This window comes from Rana temporaria, chromosome 8 (assembly GCF_905171775.1).
Source record: "Rana temporaria chromosome 8, aRanTem1.1, whole genome shotgun sequence".
Taxonomy (NCBI): domain Eukaryota; kingdom Metazoa; phylum Chordata; class Amphibia; order Anura; family Ranidae; genus Rana; species Rana temporaria.
Window position 1 is genome coordinate 103,650,401 of NC_053496.1, and position 20,110 is coordinate 103,670,510.

Sequence of the window (20,110 nt, forward strand, 5' to 3'; positions counted from 1 at the left end):
AAAATGAGAACGATCTGGAGACAGGAATATAAAGTGTTTGTTTTGAACAACTCGGCGGAACTTTTTAAAATAGTAAAAAAAAAAGTGAGAACTACAAATATCCCACGAATACAGCACTTAAACCCTAAAATGAAACGTATAATGCAAAATAAAGCGCTACAAAAAAAAAAAACATACGCTTATAACGACCGCGCTAGTACTGGGAAGTCAGATCTTGAGGCTGCTTCCATTTTCACCCATCTTGCTTCCGGGTTCGTGGGATGGTTCGTGGGATGGCATGGGTGGTCGTTCCCTCAGAGCGCATAGGAGATTTTTACATTACCTATAGCTAAGCCTTATTATAGATAAAAGTCATGCATGGAAGTTTTTAATGTATACTACATGTGGCTTCATGCTACATTTGGCATTTCTGCATCTTCTTGCCTAACCAGAAACAAGCAATTGATACCCAAAGGACTTTTCTAAGATACGCCAAACAAATCGATCATAAAATGTACATTTTATTTTTTTTTTTTTTTTTTTTTTTTACAAAAAGATAAGTAAAAACATATGTGAATTTACAGGTATCCATAGAAGAATATTCACAGTAATATATCAGTCACAGATTATAGATTGGCTGGGCTATATTATTGGTGTATTCGTAGCAAACTCAACATTTTTCTTAAATCTCAACTTCTTCAGGAATGATAATGTAAATACTCAAACTGCAAAATAATTAAACAAGTACAACGGAAGGACACAAAAGTGAGTTCACCCCTCAAACTTTTTGTAAATATTTTATTATATCTTTTCATGTGACAACAATGAAGAAATGACACTTTGCTACAATATAAAGTAGGGAGTGTACAGCTTGTATCAGACACAGTTCACACAAGGATGACCTGTCAGGTGACTTGGCCGCTTGACAAGTCGTGCTCCATTCTGTACAATGGAACCCTTTTAATAGGAGCTACTCAAGCTGCTGTCCCCCCTCAAAATAACTCAACACACAGCCATTCATGGCTAAACTGCTGGCAACAAAAGTGAGTACACCCCTAGGTGAAAATGTCTAAATTGGGCCCAAAGTGTCAATATTTTGTGTGGCCACCATTATTTTCCAACATTGACTTAACCCTCTTGAACATGGAGTTCACCAGAGCTTCACAGGTCCTCTTTCACTTTTCCATGACAACAATCACAGAGCTGGTGGATATTGGAGACCTTGCGCTCCTCCACCTTTCATTTTTTGAGGATGCCTCACAGATCCTCAATGGGGTTTAGGTCTGGAGACATGTATTGCCAGTCCATCACCTTTACCCTTGGCTTCTTTAGCAAGGCAGTGGTCATCTTGGAGGTGTGTTTGGGGTCGTTATCGTGTTTGAATACTGCTCTGTGGCCCAGTCTCCGAAGGTAGGGGATAATGCTCTGTTTCGGTCATGGTTCCCTCAATGAACTGTAGCTCCCCAGTACCGGCAGCACTACCACCACCACGCTTGACTGTAGGCAAGACACACTTGTCTTTGTACTCCTCACCTGGTTGCCACCACACGTGCTTGACACCATCTGAACCAAATAAGTTTATCTTGGTCTCAGTTCCAGTAGTCCATGTCCTTAGTCTGCTTGTCTTCAGCAAACTGTTTGCCGGCTTTCTTATGCATCATCTTTAGATGAGGCTTCCTTCTGGGAAGACAGCCATGCAGACCAATTTTATGCAGTGTGCAGCATATGGTCTGAGCACTGACAGGTTGACTCCCCACCCCTTCAACCTCTGCAGCAAAGCTGGCAGCACTCATACATCTATTTCCCAAAGACAACCTCTGGGTATGATGCTGAGCATGTGCACTCAACTTCTTTGGTCGACCATGGCGAGGCCAGTTCTGAGTGGAACCCATCCTGTTATAGCCTAGGCAATCTTTATGTAGAGCAACAATTTTTTTTTTCAGATACTCAGAGAGATCTTTGCCATGAGGTGCCATGTTGAACTTCCAGTGACCAGTATGAGAGAATGAGAGCGATAACACCAAATTTAACACCCCTGCTCCCCATTCATACCTGAGACCTTGTAACACATGACACCAGGGAGGGAAAATGGCTTAATGTTCCCAATTTGGACTTTTTCACTTAGGGGTGTACTCACTTTTGTTTCCAGCGGTTTAGACATCAATGGCTGTGTTGAGTTATTCTGAGGAGACGGCAAATTGACACTGTTATACAAGCTGTACACTAACTACTTTACATTGTAGCAAAGTGTAATTTCTTCAGTGTTGTCACATGAAAAGATAGAATTAAATATTTACAAAAATGTGAGGGGTGTGCCCACTTTTGTTACCTACTGTATACATCCTTTTCAAATCAGTGGTCCATTGTGTAATAAATGGACATAAATTCTATACAATGCTCACCATCACTATTACACAGTAGAGGGGTGGTAGCAGCCATCATCTACTGAATATCTACTGAGAGTACTATGGCGTGACGTCTTTCCTGAGAGCCGTTGAAGTGTGGATAACCCATGCCAAGGATACACAGGGGGCTGGCAGAGAAGGGACACCCCCCCCCCCCAAAATAAAAAAAAAGAGAGCAAGGGGCTAGGCAGGCAGAGAATCTTCACAAAAAGTGTGAAAAGAAGAAAGTGCTAAAAAAGATTGAGCACATATACCCATAAATATAAAGCGATTAAATAAAGAAAAAAGGAAAGAAGGGGGCGGGAGGTTACTTGTGATTAAAATTGGTGCTGATGAATGTATATCTCCTATAAATGTGCCATTAAAAAAGGAAACCAGATGGATTTCTAAGGAGGAAAAAACCCATATACCGTACTTAAAGTGAAATAAAGTAAAACAAAATAGGATAACATTAAAGTGTAATCCTAATGACAGTCTCATAATGAAGTCCAAATGTCCAATAAAGGAGAAATCCATACTGTGGATATTCTTTAGGTGGCATTTGACAGGTGGCGGGTAGGTGTTTTAACACCTCTTCAACATCTTTTAACCCTTAAAACCTTTAACACTGAACCACAGCCACATGCATTGCTTGTGATTATGGAGCAGCCCTGTTCATGTCTCATGAGCTCTATACGGCGCCTGCGCAGTCAGCTCCACACGGCTCCTAGTCGGTGCGCAGGCGCCGTATAGAGCCGACTTGCAGCTCTGCATGTTCGACTTCTTTCGGAAACGCCGTGACTCGTGACGCGCCTACGCAATACGGGGGGCGGGGCCTTATCCGTCGGGGGGAACTTTTCCTGAAAGTACATCAATCATCTGGGCGACCTCCCAGAGGACATTCCTCCTCAGCATAGAAACGCCTACTCCCGCGGGGAGAAGTACCCGGAAGCCAGATTGCAAATTATACGATATGTACAGCGTAAAAAAACAAAAATGCGACTGTACATGTTAGAAGTATAAAGCAGTTGGTCTGATATAGATGTTATTTGGGTGAACCTCCGCTTTAAAATCCACTCCATCGTTCTATCTACATTCAGTGCTCCTCTGCTGCTGCTTCCTTTATCCCAGTTTACCTGCTGTTTTCAGTGATATGGGTGTATGGGATTTCCCTTCCATGATACACTGCTTGGGCCTAGCAGACAGTCACCGCACCTGACCACTGTGACATGGCAGAGGGGGTGACATCATCACTTCTTTAAGCTCCATATCTGGTATTTTACAGTGACTGGGGGAGTGATGTGAAAGTAATATATAAAGATGTCATTCTTCTTTGATCCTCAAAGCACATTTGGTTGTTTTAGCAGCAGAAACACTTAGCTTTGCTTACAACAGTTGATGTCAGTCTCTATCAATGCTTATGGTGCTGCTGATGTCTCCCAACGAAGATATCTCAGAAGAAAATCCCAAATATTTGCAAACCCAGGCAACGTTTCTGTGAAATCTCCTCCTTTAGATATCAATGGGATTGTTTATTGTTGTAGTCATGCGATAGACGGATACCAGCAGATGAGCTCTGTAGATTCCAGAACTAGATTCTAGGTAAATCGGCCTTCCAAAGTAAACATGAGAAAATTCCAGAGACAGATAAGATTTTCTGGTGGAAGCCTGGACTAAATGGACTGTTTACTGGAGTGGGTTAAAAGGTCACCACAAGAACTTTTTATATATGCACAGGATTTTGGACTTATCATCTTCATTGTCAGCATTACAATGTGTTCATATGAAGATTTTTGCGTACATTTGATGACTTAACGGATGTCTTTAGAAAGTATTTCAGATGAGTGGAGCTTCCCCTTTTGGGTGGAGCTCCGCTTTAATATTTGATTTGGGAATGAATGTAATTTCCCAAACAAAAACCACATTCACTGTTATGCCACATACACACGATCGGAAATTCCAACAAGAAAACCATTGATTTTTTTTCTGACGGAATTTTGGCTCAAACTTGAGTTGCATACACACAGTCACACAAAATTCCCACCGTCAAGAACCCGGTGTAGTACGACGAGCCTAGAAAAATGAAGTTCAATGATTCCGAGCATGCGTAGGTTTTTTCGCACATTGGAATTGCATACAGACGATCGGAAATTCCGACAAGAACTTTTCCTGTCGGAAAAATTTGAGAACCAGCTCTCAAATTTTTACTGTCAAAGTCCGGCAGAAAAAGTCAGATGGGGCTACACACGGTCGGAATTTCCGACAAAAAGCTCACATCAAACTTTTCTTGTCGGAAATTCCGATCGTGTGTACGCGGCATTAGAACTTCTTCATCCTTTAGAGAAACCTTTTCCATCCTGTTTCTTCAAATTTTTCATGCTTTATACTGCAGTCTAAAATGAATGCTGATTTGGCCCCACAAACGATTAAAAAAGGCAACAAACAGTCTTAAAAACAAAAAAATTGTAACAAAATTCGAGTGTATGGCCAGTTTGGTGATGAATTGCTATCCAGCTTTTTCTGCTGGTACTACATCATGTGGGAAGCACTCAAGGAAGTTTCACGGTCAGCAGGACATCTCAGTGGTAGCCAAAGAACCCCATCCCCCCTCTCTTTTTGGAATTCTTCAGGCACTGTTGGAGTAAGGTTGGCATTGTTCTACTCCATGGAAGGGTGATTGGTGATGAGTTTCCTTTCCTGTTTTCTGAAGTTTCAGTCTTTTGTGGTGGCATTGATTGTTTTCTTTTTGTCAGCCATGTGAGTTACCGAATTATTTTATGTTCACTATTCATGGTTTCATTTACCTAATCTCAGAATGATTAACTCAATTAAAGAGGTATTCTTGTCAAGTTTCACCAACACTTCATGTATTGTGGCAGCCCACCCTGCATTGCTGAGACAACTCCTTACCATTATGACTCTGCTTGGGCACATATATGCTTACTTGCAAGTCCCAGAATTGAGGAGAAGTTTGGGAAGCACTGGTTTAAGGCATACATCTCAATAGGCAACCATTGCTTTCTTACCCCCTTCTGAAAATACTTGTCTGACTGTCATGCTGATGTTTTATCTTCCTGTCTTTCTAGTTTAGTGACTTGAAAAAAGTATAGAAATAAAAATTTCTGACTTGGTCGGGTAAGTACCACTTTCAGAGGGAGGATAGCCTAGCTAGTACCAATATTTCTTCATGATATTAAAGCACACTCCTCATGCGAAGACTTGGGAGCTTTACTGTATTCCTGTACATGCTAGTTGCCTGGCTGTGCCTTGTGTATTCTTAAAGGATCGCTAAACCCTAGAACATTTTTTTTTATATTTTGCATCTTACTAGCACTTACATGTGATGGATACATTGGTTTTCTTTTTTATGACTCGGTTTATTTCCTACAAGTATAAAAAATACCTGTTTTATCCTGCCAAAAATCCAGTGTCCTTGTTACTCTCTGGGGACTAAACAATGTTGTCAGCTATCTTCTTTGAACTACAAAGTAATATTCCTCTATGTAATGGAGAGGTGGCTGTAGTCGAAGGTGCCCTAACACCAGAACAATTATTTACACCTTTGTTATCTTTAGATGGAGAGTCAGTTGATTGTATGTGTTCCCTGAAATTGATCATCTTGCTCGAAGTATTGACATGTTTCTCGGTTCCATTGATAATAAAAAAAAAATTATTTTATTTTTTCTTCAGAGGTAAACATAACACTGTCTACATAATGTGTAGGTGTCCATATCCTGATGGTAGTCTGATGTAACTAAGCTTTTGGATGAGTTACAAAAAACAGCTATATAAGAAGTGACTGTGGTTCTCAGCTACAGCCCACATAATATTTTAGCTGGCAAGGACGAATGGAAAAATAAGTGCCATCGCACAGTCAGTATACTAAGTGGTATGGATGTCGGGATTTAAAAATAGAATGTGATAAGATGTACGGTCAGCAGCATTAATGTTTGTTTTTCTAAAAATGTATATTCTGTAAACTAAACCACATGGCACAATTCTGAATCGGTACGGTAGTGCAAGATTGATGTAATCCTTTTGGTTCTTATTGGGTTTTGATAAATTCTTTGCCAAATTTTGTATTGCTTTAAAATGGAATGAAACTCAAAAAACAGAGCAGGGTCTTTGACAGAAGGGAGCCTAGTGGTCATAAATGAATCTCCCTGCGCTCTGTGGTAATGTACATTAAGTCGCACATGCCTGGCTCAGTGTACAGTTATGGCATCTCTCTGTACTATGAAGTGGCTCCTGTGCGCATGCATGGAAAATGACATCATTGCAGCCCGGACATTCACGTGCCCCCCCCCCCCCCCCCCACATAGGCAGAGGAACTAAGGAATATGCAGAGTTGTATTCTGAAAAGACAAGCTCAGTGCTTATGTCCCTCTAAGTTCCCTTCCCTGACACAAATTTATAGCTCATGTTATCTCATGTGTTGGAGAACTCTTTGGAAGTGACTCATGCTGATAACAGAGGAACAAAGCACCAGAGAGAAACGACACTAATGCCCTGTACACACGACCGGTTTTCCTGACATGACAAAACCCAACGTTTTTCGCGGCGTGATTCCTCTCAAGCCTGCCTTGCATACACACGTTCAGTCAAAAAAACGGTCGACCCAAGCGCGGTGACGTCCAACACGTACGACGGCACTATAATGGGGACGTTCCATTCAAATGGCGCCACCCTTTGGGCTGCTTTTGCTGATCAACTTATTAGTAATAATTTGACGATTCACGCTTTTCAGTCTTCGTGTTTTAAGTCCGTTACAGCGTGACGAATGTGCTGTCTCCATTACGAACGCTAGTTTTACCAGAACGAGCGCTTCTCTCTCATACTTGATTCCGAGCATGCATGTTTTTTTTTCCCCCTCGGAAAAGCATATACACACACACACACACACACACACACACACACACACACACACACACACACGCGCGGCTTTCGACGAGAAAAAGACTGACGGGAAACACGTCGGGGAAAAAATAGAGCAGGTCCTAATTTTTTTGCGGGCAGTTTTCTCGTTGGGAAAACTGCTATGGTGCATACACACGACCAGTTTTCCTGACCAATCTAAAAAGTGGCAGTTTACTCGTCGGGAAAACGGGTCGTGTGTACGAGGCATTAGAGCTTTGGAGAGAGACCGGTAAACACTACAAATATGTGCTTGGTTCAAGTTTCAGGAATGGGGTTTACAACCACTTTAACCACTTTTCGCCCACCCTATAGCAGAATAATAGCTACAGTGTAGGCTTCCACGGTCGGGAGGGTGTCAATTGACGTCCTCTCATGATCGTGCTGCTCGCGCTCCACTATGTTATCAGCCAAGTCCTTAGGGCTCGGCTGATCACAGAACAGGGTGAAGGGCCAATCACAATGGGCCCTTTACCGCGTGCTTGGCCGTTTAGCCAATGACAGCTGATCACATGAGTAAACAGAAGCCGGTTATCGGCTTTCTTTCTCCTCGTGATCAGCGTAAGGAGAAAAATAATAAAGCTGGTAACCGGCTTCTGTTACAGGGACATCTGCCCCTGCCTCTGTGCCTACCAGTGCTGCTAATCAGTGCCCACTAGTGCCACCTATCAGTGCAGCCTTATAAATGCCCAGCAGTGCAGCCTCGTCAGCGCACATCAGTGAAGGAGAAAAAATACCTGTTTCTAAAATGTTATACTATTTAAAAAAAAAAATATTTCGTTATGCAAAAAAACAAAGGCCCAGTGGTGGTGGGGGGGGGGCTGAAGCTCAATTTTGTGTGTTTTTTTCCCCCCCGCTTGGGTACAGTGTTGGATGCCCGCACAATTGTCATTCAAAGTGTGACAGCGCTGAAAGCTGAAAATTGGCCTGGGCAGGAAGGGGGTATGAGTTCCTGGTAGGCAAGTGGTTAAGGTGCACTTTGCCATTTGTTAAAATGCATGTAGGCCTTCTGTCATCCATGAAGGTTGACTGAAATACTCCCGATTTTTTTTTTTTTTTTTATCGATTATTTTGAGGAAATGGAAAAGGTCCACAGCAGTGTGACACCCAGTGGGCATCTGCAACTGGTGGGTCTTTACTGTGACAGAAGAGAGCACACTAAATTGGGAAGTGCACTCAGTACTAAAATTCTGATATGTACAGCAGAGATACGCACTTCTGGCTACCTTCTCCAGCAGAACTACGGTAGGTATGACTGACATCAGTTCTAGTGTTGTGCCTTCACCCCCTCACTGCTGCTGTGTCATTTACAAAGCACAGCATAGAAATAGGGGGGGGGACGACACAACACCAGAACTGGTGTCGTTTACAGGGGTAGAGCAAGAGAGAGCACTGCGCATGCGTGAGTTTTGAATAAGGGCGAGTCCTTGCTCCTTTTGGGCTGGGGGAAAATGCTCCATGTATGGCACATCCTGACAAACGAGGCAGGTCCGATAATGCTAACGATGGTATTTTTTTTTTTTTTTTGACCAGGCTTTGAGGAGTAAAAAACTCAGGGGGTGTGTTTGTGTGTGTGTGTGTGTGTTTTTTTTCTTTAACGTAATGTGACCCCTTAACTACATAGTCCGTTTTATTCAAAAGGTGAACTTAGAGCCCCGGTTTGCACAAATGCGATTGTGAATGTGTTTTAAAATGCACAGATTCGCATGACAGGCAAGCATATTATTATTTTTTTTCTATTTAAGGATGTGGTTCATACAGATGCAATGCTCATGAATTGCATTTTAAATGCAACTGCAAAAGGGGTCCTGTGCGAGTTTGGAGCCATGCATTCCAAATTTGCAAGGCCTAGAGTTTAGTGCTGTTCGGAGAGAAGTGTTCACATATGTTTGCGATTCACATCCATTTTTCCATTAAAGTCCAATATGAGCGATTTGTGCAGAAAGGTAGTTTGAAAATCAAATTGGTGGTAAGTTTGCATTAAAACCACAAAGGTATTCCCACACAATCACTGAATCGCAGTGTGATTTCTACACGCATATTTGTGAACCCAGGCTGATCCTGCTCGAAGAGAACTGGATGTAAAATCTGTCTCTGAACTAGTGCACAGGATGGTTAACCATCAGACAGTCACGCTTCCGTCACATCTGTTGATGTTTTTCTAGCTTGGGTAGTGGTTAGCATTGTTAATTTTATATTGGACTGCTTGATCTGCATTTGGCGTGTACAGTCTGCTGTGGTGAAAATGTAGTAACCATAAGTGCATCTGATTTTGTTTGTAGAACAATGTAACTCGCAGACAAAACATTCATGGAGTAACAATATGTTTGCTGTCTCCCAACACTGGTAAACTGTGAAAAGTGCTTGTTCCTGACGTGCCAAGCCAAAACGAGCCATCTGTGTCAAAATCCACCACATTTAAAACGTATATGCTCTCTTCATAAAACTAGGTGCAGATGGTCACATTGCAGTAATACGTTCTCTGTATCAGTTGCTGTGGATAACCCAATAAAATCAGTTTTTAGCTGTGGGCTAATTAAATACTAACTTTTTTTTTCTTCTTCACTTTTTTTTTTTTCCTTTTAAAGCAGAGTTCCACCCAAAAGTGGAACTTCCGCTTAAACCACTCCTCGCCCCCTTACATGCCACATTTGGCATGTAATTCTTTTTTGGGGAGGGGAGTGGGGGCTTCAGAAGGAGTGGGAATTCCTGTCCCACTTCCTCCTTCCGCCCAGGGACCGCTTAGGCGATACGTCATATCATCTGCAGCAGCCCCTCCCTGTAGGTGCCGAAAGCTGTCATGGCCGGGTGCCCACATTTAGGATGGAGGTGCCGGCGGCGAGGGGGGGGGGGGAAGAGCGGAGTGTCGCTGGACAGTGGAGCAGGTAAGTGTATGTTTATTAAAAGCCAGCAGCTATGCTTTTTGTAGCTGCTGACTTTTAATAAATGTAAAAAAAAAGCTGGAACTCCGCTTTAACTTAAACTTCTTTTAGCCACTCAAATTGTCAGAGAATTGTTCTCATATTAAGAACAAAGTCCATTGGTAACTTTTAGGGCTCTTTCACACGGACGTGTCTGTGTAAGGACTCTGCTTTGCTCAGCAGGGAACGCTCCGTCGATAACCGTTCCATCTCTGCACAATGTGCAAGGACCGACCTGTCAGACCGCTGCTCTCCTCTATGGGGGATTGAATGAAAACGAACCGCCTGTCCGTTTACATCCAATCCGATCCACCAAACTGATGGAAAATATGATTTCCATCCGTCTGAATTTAGCGGATCAGATGTCAGCGGGTATGTCACTGCTGATTTTCGTCGCTCCATAGACCTGCATGAAGGGTCTGTTCAGGTCTGCCAAAAAAACTGACAGGCGGATCTGAATGGGGTCCGCCAGTGTGAAAGGGACCTTAATGTCTGTAAATGTTTCCAATTTTTCAATATTGTGCGTTTATCCAGATTATTATGAAAACATTACATTGATTTAATCAATAAACTAAAACCTTGATTTTATTTTTTGGCTTCATGTACACGGGACGTTTTTGCAACCTCTGAACGATTTAACTTGACAAATAGTAACCCACGTTTAAAACGTCCGTTTTGCCGCATTTACATGACACCCCCTAAATGGGCAAAAACAAAAAATGCGGGTTACTGTGTTTAGCCGCCTTTAGAAGCGTTTGGCGTCGGAAACCTCAGCGTCTGAACTAATTTTTTTGCTTTCACAAAAAGGCCTATAAACGCAACTACCTAAAAACGACAGTAAACAAACCTGTGTACATGTACACATAAGATAACGTTGCATGAGTTCAGGGGCAGTTAAAAAGTGTCTAACTGCCTCTGAATGTCCGTTTTAGCAGCAGCAGTGTACATGGGGCCTTAAATGCAGCTATTGTAGGTCCTCAGACTGGGAAAGAAAGGTGCCAATCAGGCTCTGCAGAATTGTACATGTGCTACCAGTTACCTTAGTGCTTGAGTAGAGAGATGACCTCAGCAGTATGCCGCTGCTTCTTTATTGTCCTATCGGCAATCTAGTTCTTTCTGTGTATTGCACCCCTGGTAGTTTGTCTGGGCTGGCTCGATCATTGCTGTCAATATATAATTCTTTTGGTTGGTAAAACAGTTCATTTATATGTAGAACTCCAGGAATTCTTAACTGCCAACTTTCATTGGTCCAGCTTGGCATGATTATTATCCATAATTTGTTTTTATCTGTAGTGTATCTGTGGATGCTAAAGCCCAATACACATGATCAGAATATCATACAAAAAAATACTGCTTTCGAATCGATGGTGCGATAATCTTATCATTAGTACACACCTTTCGTCTGAAGTTTTCCGAAGGGACAAACACAAAAAAGCTTTCTCAGATTGCACGATTTTCGTTTAATCAGTACAGTTTCCGTCCGAAAATACATTGCAAATACATTACATCACTTCCTAATTTTTATTCTGTCGTACGAGAAATTTCGTATTTTAGTAACCTATTAATTTTCGATATGGAGACTAGCAAGCAAAAAAATAAAAAAACGGACGATTATTAGTCCGATAATCTCATAGTGTGTACTAGGCTTTAAAACCAGTGTGATCTGCACTACATACAGTGATGGCCACAATCTTCCAGGTCCTTCTCGAATGGCTTTCCCTATATACACTGAACATGGGGTTGCTTACCCAGCACTGCTGCCATTCAGAGAACGCATTGTATTTTTTTCATGTGGAGGTGGAGAAGAAGGATGGATAACATTACAATCTACCATGATCCAATTAGGTAACGCCTTGCATTCATTGAAAAAAAAAATATCCAAGGTGTTCTCTGAATGAATGCAGTGCTGAGTGATCAACCTTCTGTGTTCAATTTGCAGTGGGGAAGCTGAAGGAGCAGGACCTTGAAGATTGCATGCATCGTATTTAGCACAGTGGTTTTCAGCCTCCCCTGAGGTTCTTCAGATAGAAAATATAGATAATTACTTTGTGCCAAGTTGGCAATTGTAATTGTTGGGGTTCTGCTTTAAGCGGTTGACCTGGACTGCTGTAATCTTCACACAGTCTTGCTGTACGTGTTTGGCATCACAGACCCAGTTTCCAGAACTAAGAGGCAAGGTGATGTAGGGTTTTTTCACAGAGTTTCCCCCTCCTGTATCACCCACAGCCCTTCCACATTATTTGGGCTCCATTCACATCTCTGCGGGCGGAATTGCAAAAGCGGCAAATCGCAGGATGAAGCCTGTTACCCAAAAGAAGTGAGCTTCTTTTGGGCGACGGACATCCCGCGATTCTATTTGGACGATTTTACTGCGATTGTCGCCCCCCCCCCCCAAATGCGCTGAGATGTGAATGGAGTCTAAAAAACACAGTAGTTATGTGGAGGTTGGTTGGAGGAACAGAGTGCTGTGGGTGATAACAGGAAAGAGATACTTCCAGAAGTGTCCGTTTCCCAGCAGACTTTGGGGATGATTCCCCAAGAAAAAAGCAGCATACAACAGCCCAGGCAGAAGGATAAGTATTTACAGGCATACCCCGCTTTAAGTAACACTCCCTTTACATACACTCGCGAGTAAGGACACACCCGTGAGTGTATGTAAAGGGCCTGTACAGACATTTTGCAGCCACAATAGAAGGAGCTGAAGCTCAGAGAGCATAGCCTGCCTTGTTCCAGTGTGCCCCTGACACCCCCACTACATCCACTGAGACCTCAACTACAGCCCCCTGACCCCCCACTACACCCTAGAAGTGAAAAAGTGTATGGTTTCACTTTAAGTACATTTTCGTTTTACATACATGCTCTGGTCCCATTGTGTACTTAAACGTGGGGTATGCCCGTATAGAATTGTCAGGCACAGCTTTATTTTCAAATCTGAAACCTGGCACCTGGATTAGGAATTGCAATAGTGATGCCTTGCTGCTTACGGATAGGTGTTTTGTTGTATTTTCTCCCTGTCAGGTGGAAAGGCCACCTTTTAGGCCTGATTCACACATAATGCAGGTTGCACCCTTTTGATCCATTGAAGTCTATGGAACCAAAAAACAGAAAAGTCACTGGCCCTTTCCATAAAAATGCGCCTTAAAGCTGGCCTGTCCTGCCTGGAGCTGATCATTTACATTCTTCAATCTTGCTAGGGGACGGGGAAATTGTCAAATAGAGAAAACAGCTCGACATTTTTTGAGTGTCTGTTATCAATGCTGAGTTCAGCCAGGAGACAAGATGGTCTTCTGATACGTCTGTTGTGACAGGGAGGAAACATAAGGAAATATTAAAAGATCAAGTCATCCCTGAGAGGTATATGAAGAGTGGAGGTTCAGTTATTACAAATACCCCTTTTAGTGACTTGTTTTCTGTGTTTGTATTGTGGTGAATACTGGTATGTCTTTCAATGACCATGTGCCCTTCAATATGTGTGTATGGTACATTGGTACACAATGCAAGCAGCCTTGATGTTAATGAATTATAAGAGGAGGAAATACTGTATAAAAGGAGGAAATACATTAGTTCCTGTGTTTTGATTGTCAGGTAGGTTATTGACCCCGGTTTAGAAGCCTTTCCAGTTATTACTCAGCAGACAGAACAATTAACACACAACGTAGTCATTATCTGTAGGAGACGTTGTGCATGAGTCATGCTTCACATTGACTTCTGTTTTGAATGCAGTTTAGATGTCAATTATTGTCACATCAGTCCATATATTATATATATATATATATATATATATATATATATATATATATATATATATATATAATATATATATATATATATATATATATATATATATATAGTGTGTGTAATATATATTATATATTATGAAATATGATGCTGGTCTATGGTTGCGGCATTAAATAAATGGTGTTGCAGAATCCGGCATACTGAACAGGCAGAGCAGAAAGCATCTTTTTTGCAGAGGCCTGTGTAAAGCTGTCATGTGTTCACAGGCCCTGGAATATTGCCGTTTACTGACCCACTTACTGCAAAGGAATAGGCGGCACTGTGTCTCTATTAGCTTCAGCTGGCAGCATAGTGATGCTATTGCACAGCTGTATCTAGCTGCCATGATCAGGAGTGCTATGGTTAATAAAAGAGGAGGGAAAACGCAGTTGCCTGCTATTGGCTGTCTATTTTAGGTAATAACTGCTATTGCTCTGTGTGATGCTGATAATACTTTGAATAGAGATTCCCGTGGTAGATGCTGCACTGTTGTCTAGGGTAGAAGAAGAATGCAGCTGTCTGTAAAGATTCTGCTCACAGAGGACTGTGTATGTATGTATATTCTATTTATTTGTGAAAAATGTTAATAAATGCATTGCTAATGCTTGTCCTTGCATTTCCCCTAATCTGTCAAGTAGCTGATATAATGGAAGAAGATATACAGTAGGGCTTTGAAATGGCTGAAGATAAGATGAACAGGTGTAGCCATGTCCGTTCTTATTGGTGCCTGCACAGAGTAGATGGTTTGTGTCTCTGTTAGCTCATGGGATATCAGCGTTATCATTAGCATAGCTGTCAGTTGCTTCAGCCTCGGGGACTGCAGGCCTGGGCTGGAGCACTCTTCTCTCTAGCGAAATAATCTCGTCAAATCAGAAAGCACCACCAACCAATTAGAATGCACTGATGCTAGAATGGTTGTAAGTTGTCAGGAAGACAAGTATTTTGCCTAAGCCTTGATTTGCTAATTTCTTGTTTTTGATTTTTTTTTTTCTCTTATATTTACAAATGATGTATGATGTATGAAATGTTAGCATATCTGTTCACAATGTTATACATTTATGTTTGCATTTTTATGAAAGTAAATCATAAATCATATTAGCCATGTTCTATGAAACCTACACATATGTATCTCAGCAAACCTTCCTTTTTTAGCTGACATGCATATTTTTTGGGTATTGCACGATGGATGAGCTCTCTATTAAGGGATATGTGCATTACTGGTGGATAAACTCTCTGATGAGGGGTATGTGCCGATTTGGTGGATGGGTTCTGTGTTGAGAGGTATGTGCAGTATTAGTGGATGAGCTCTTTGTTGATGGGGTATATGCATGGATGTACTCTCCTTTTGAGGAGTATATGCAGTATTGATGGATACACTCTCTGATGAGGGGTATGTGCAGTATTGTTGCATGAGAGCTTTCTCTGTTGATGGGGTATATGTATTGTTAATTGGTGTATTTTTCCTTGAGAAGTATATGCAGTATTTGTGAATGAGCTCTCTGAGGGTTATGAACAATATCTGTGGATATTCTATCTTTTTTGGTGGATAAGCGCAGTATTAGTAGATGAACTGTCCTATGATGGGTATGTGCAATGTGCTCTCTGCTGAGGGGTATATCTAGCTTTGGGCCTCTTTCACAAGGGCTTTCTGATCAGGTCCGCCTATTTATCTTTTAGGTGGACCTGATCGGACGCTCCATTCAGCCCTATGAAGTAGCGGATGTCAGCTGTGACATGTTTGCTGACATTCGATCTGCAAAATCCATACGAATGGAGACCCTATTTTCCATCCATCTGGCGGATGGGATCGGATAAAAATGGACAGGCGGTCCGTTCTCATCCGATCTCCCCACAGAGGAGAGCGGGGCTCTGACGGGTCAGTCTCTGCACAGTGAGCGTAGATGGACCTGTCATCCGCCTGATCAGTGGAGATCAGCAGCTCGATCCCCCGCTGAACAAAGTGGACCGTCTGTGTGAAAGAGCCCTTAGTGAATGAGCTCTCCACTGAGGAGTATATGCAGTATTAATGGTCAACCTCTCTTTTGAGGGATGTGTGCAGTATTGGTGGGATACGCTGTCTGCTAATGGGCATGTGCAGTATTAGTGGATGAGTTCTCTGTCAGGATATATGCCGCCTTAAAGCGGTTGTAAACCCGCCTAAAAATGTATTTATTTTTTTTCTGCTGCAAGGCAAAAGCCATAATGAGCTAATATGCACCGCATATTAGCTCATTATGAAATACTTACCTTTTGAAGAGTGAGGGCCACTAAGCGATTTATTAACCAATCGCAGGCCACAATAAACAGACGGGCGGATAACAGGTCCCTGTTCAATTCTGCATATGCAGAGCGGACACGGTCACAGCCCACTTTACTATATGAGCCCTCCAATACAATATGATACGTCCAGATGGTAAAGGATTCTTTTTTCTAGGGTTTACAGCTCCGCCCACCTCCAGGTGTTACCGCGGCTGATGCAGCTGCAGCCAGCGCCGCCTCATCACCCAGCCAAAGCCTATGGGCTGTCATACTCTGGACAGACAACCATCTAACGTTTTGTCCATGTGACACCAAGCCACCTATGTATTTACCAAGCCTGTCTACTTGTGCCTCTTAAGATTCTGACCCTCCTTGTGTCTCTACTGCCTGTGCCTTGTCCACAAAGTTTGAAGCTGCTATCTAGACCACTGGCTACCCTGTTACAGTTCATTTGTTGTTTCTGACTGCTGGCATTAATCACGATACAGTTCATATGCCAACTCTGCTCTTCTGAGCCCTTGCTGCTGGATACCGCTGTTTGCACCACTTGTTTACCCATCACTGCTTCTCCAAGCCCTTACAGCCACACACATCTGAATATCTTACTTCAGCTCCTCTGTTCCCTTACTAGTTGTTGGCCGTTTTTGCCAGTGACTCTTTCGCATCTTTCCAATATGCCTCCTAGTATCTGGGAAGGAGAAATGGCTGAATCACTATATCCATGTTAGGGGGTCCTTAGTGAATACCACCTGTCTTGGACACCTCTCCCAAGCTAATTTAGTGTGAGAGGAGATGCGGTCACGGATAAATTGGTAGTTTGTGGGACACCGGGTATGCACATTTTGCTTGGTGCAAGCCTGCAGAGCATAGATGTGGACTGGAGAAAACTGCCCTGAGTCCAGACTTTGTAGATTACCAGCAGGGTGTGTGCTCAGGGGAGCACAGCCCTTTTATTGAGGGTATGAGAAGACCCCATGGCTACCAGTTGGAGACTGCTCCACACCAAGAGACAGGAGGTCTGCAGGAGGCAGCCAGAACGTTTGTGACTGCAAGAGGCAAAGCTGTGGGCGCTAAAGTGAAGCCGTCTATATTGAGGAGTCCTGCTACAGAGAGCCAGGTGGGCTTGCATTTTCTGTTGTGTGTGTTTGCTGAAGAAGTACCCCTGCATGGGAAATCCTTATGTTACGGACTGTTATTTACCTTTTCAATAAAAATGGGCTGCCATGCCCTTAAATATAGTTCCTGACTGGCTTGAATCACTGACAAACGCATCTACCATGAGAGCTAATGGTCCCCCAGGTTACACTAGTCATAGTCATAGTAAGGGTAGGGTCTGGTTTGTGACACTGCCTTTCAAGTGTATTGTTCTGCAAGAATTATGTTTTGTGCATTAAAACCTTCCTGGATACCCTCAAACCTTTTATGCGTATGCAGACTTTATTATTTTAAATACAAGCTGGAGTCTATGCAAGCAGCTACATTGGGGCTCCATGCACACAGGACATTTAAAAAAAGTATTTTTGGTCGTCAGGTTCCCAACAGGAAAACGCTGCTTTAAAAATGTGCTTTTAACGGCGTTATTTACTGTATTTGCTGGCGTATAAGACTACCTTTTACACTTAAAAAAACTGGCCAAAAAGCAGGGGTCGTCTTATACGCCGGGTCAGCTGCTCGGATGCCTGCTGGATGTGCGGTAATACTGTATGTAGCTTCAGCTACATACAGTATATACCGCTTAGCCAATCCCGGTAAGTGATGTATTCAAATGAATACAGAGCCTGCTCGGATTGGAGTAACAACCTCTGCCAAGCCGAGCAGTCTACATACAGTAGCCTGCTCAGATTGGCTTTGAGAGTCAGATAGGCGTGGGCTGATGATGTTACAGCCTCTGCCAATCCAAGCAGGCTTTGTATTCATTAATAGAATACATTGCTTGCCGTGATTGGCTCCAGCAAGAACGAAGAAGAATATGGTTCCAGCTCCACCAAGAATGAAGAAGAATATGGCTCCAGAAAGAAAGAAATATGAAGCGTCGGAAGCAGGGTCGTCTTATACGGTGAGTACAGACAAAAAATCTTAAAAAAAACCTGTAAAATTAGGGGGTCGTCTAATACGCCCGGTCGCCTTATACACCGGCAAATACGGTAATTGCGTTTTTGGGAAGTTTTGTAATATTGTACCAGCTTACATGCAGCTCTGTAATTCTAAAAGATGCTGATAAAAGCACATTTTATGAGCATTTATGCAAATTTTTTAGCATTCAGCGCTTCTTGTGGTCAGAAGAACTGCTCTTTAACTAGTTGCCGACCAGCCGCCGTCGTTTTACGGCGGCATGTCGGCTCCCCTGTGCAAGAGCCCGTAGCTCTACGTCGGCTCTCTCGCAGGCCACTAGGGGCGCGCGCGCCCCCTGACTCCCGTGCGCGACTGCAGCGATCACTGCCGGGCACACGCGATCGCTTGTTACAGAGCGGGGACTGGGAGGTGTGTGTGTGTGTGTGTGTAAACACACAGCTCCCGGTCCTGTCAGGGAGAGAAATGCTGATCTTCTGTTCAAACAATGTATGAACAGAAGATCAGTCATTTTCCCTAGTGAGTCCACCCCCCTACAGTTAGAACACACCCAGGGAACATACTTCACCCCTTCCCCGCCCCCTAGTGTTAACCCCTTCACTGCCAGTGGCATTTTTATAGTAATCCAAAGCATTTTTATAGCACTGATCGCTATAAAAATGCCAATGGTCCCAAAAATGGGTCAAATGTGTCCGAAGTGTCCGGCATAATGTCGCAGTACCAAAAAAAAATCGCTGATCGCCGCCATTACTAGTAATATATTTTTTTTTAATAAAAATACCCCCTATTTTGTAAACGCTATAACTTTTGCGCAAACCAATCAATAAACGCTTATTGCGATTTATTTTTTTACGAAAAATATGTAGAAGAATACGTATCGGCCTAAACCTGAGTAAAAAAAGTTTTTTTTATATTTATTACAGCAAAATGTAAAAAATATTCATTTTTTTCAAAATTGTCGCTCTATTTTTGTTTATAGCGCAAAAACTAAAAACCGCAGAGATGATCAAATACCACCAAAAGAAAGTTCTATTTGTGGGGAAAAAAAGACGCCAATTTTGTTTGGGAGCCACGTCGTACGACCGCGCAATTGTCAGTTAAAGCGACGCAGTGCCGAATCGCAAAAAGTGCTCTGGTCTTTGACCAGCAATATGGTCCGGGGGTTCAGTGGTTAATGCGATTTTAGGGCATTCAGACAACCGCCCATAAACTTAAACTTAAAAAAATGTCCATGTGTGCATGGACACATAGGATGACATAGAGGGGAGTTTAAGGATTGTTAGGCTTCATTTCCACTGGCGTTTTTACAGCCACTTTTCTGAGCGTTTTTTACAGCTTAAAAACGCCTGTCCATGTTATTCTATGGCATCATGCCCACATAGGCGTTTTTGAGCTGCAAATGGCATAAGCGTTTTTGAGCTGTAAAAAAAACGCCAGACGTTAAACGCTGGAAAACGCGACCGTGGCATTTTTAAAGCTGCAGTTTTTTTTACAAAATAAACATGGACAGGCGTTTTTAAGCTGTAAAAAAGGCTAACAGTGGCTGTAAAAACGCCAGTGGAAATGAAGCCTTAAACTCAAGTTTTTGTGAGTTTGGGCTTTTTTATTATCAGCTGCAGTGTGCTTGAAAGTTAAAACGCATATATGGGAAGACTTTATTTGCCAAAGCATTTGTAATTCTGTTCAGAGTTAGGCCCCTTTCACATTGAGGAGTTTTTCAGGCGGTAAAGCGCTAAAAATAGCGCTGCTATCCCGCCTGAAAAACTCCTGCCCAGCTACCTCAATGTGAAAGCCGAAGGGCTTTCA

General features: G+C 42.6%; 1 protein-coding gene across 6 annotated transcripts in view; it reads left to right on the forward strand.

Moving 5' to 3' along the window:
* USP54 (ubiquitin specific peptidase 54) overlaps positions 1-20,110 on the forward strand; it is a 201,257-nt gene that overhangs the window by 10,838 nt on the left and 170,309 nt on the right. Inside the window, exon 1 of one of the 6 annotated variants that reach the window (XM_040320458.1) lies at positions 14,226-14,527. The exons of the other annotated variants lie outside the window; for them this stretch is intronic. The gene's annotated coding sequence lies outside the window, so the exon portion shown is untranslated. Of the gene's footprint in view, positions 1-14,225; positions 14,528-20,110 lie in introns of those variants that run through there. 6 annotated transcript variants of the gene reach the window in all.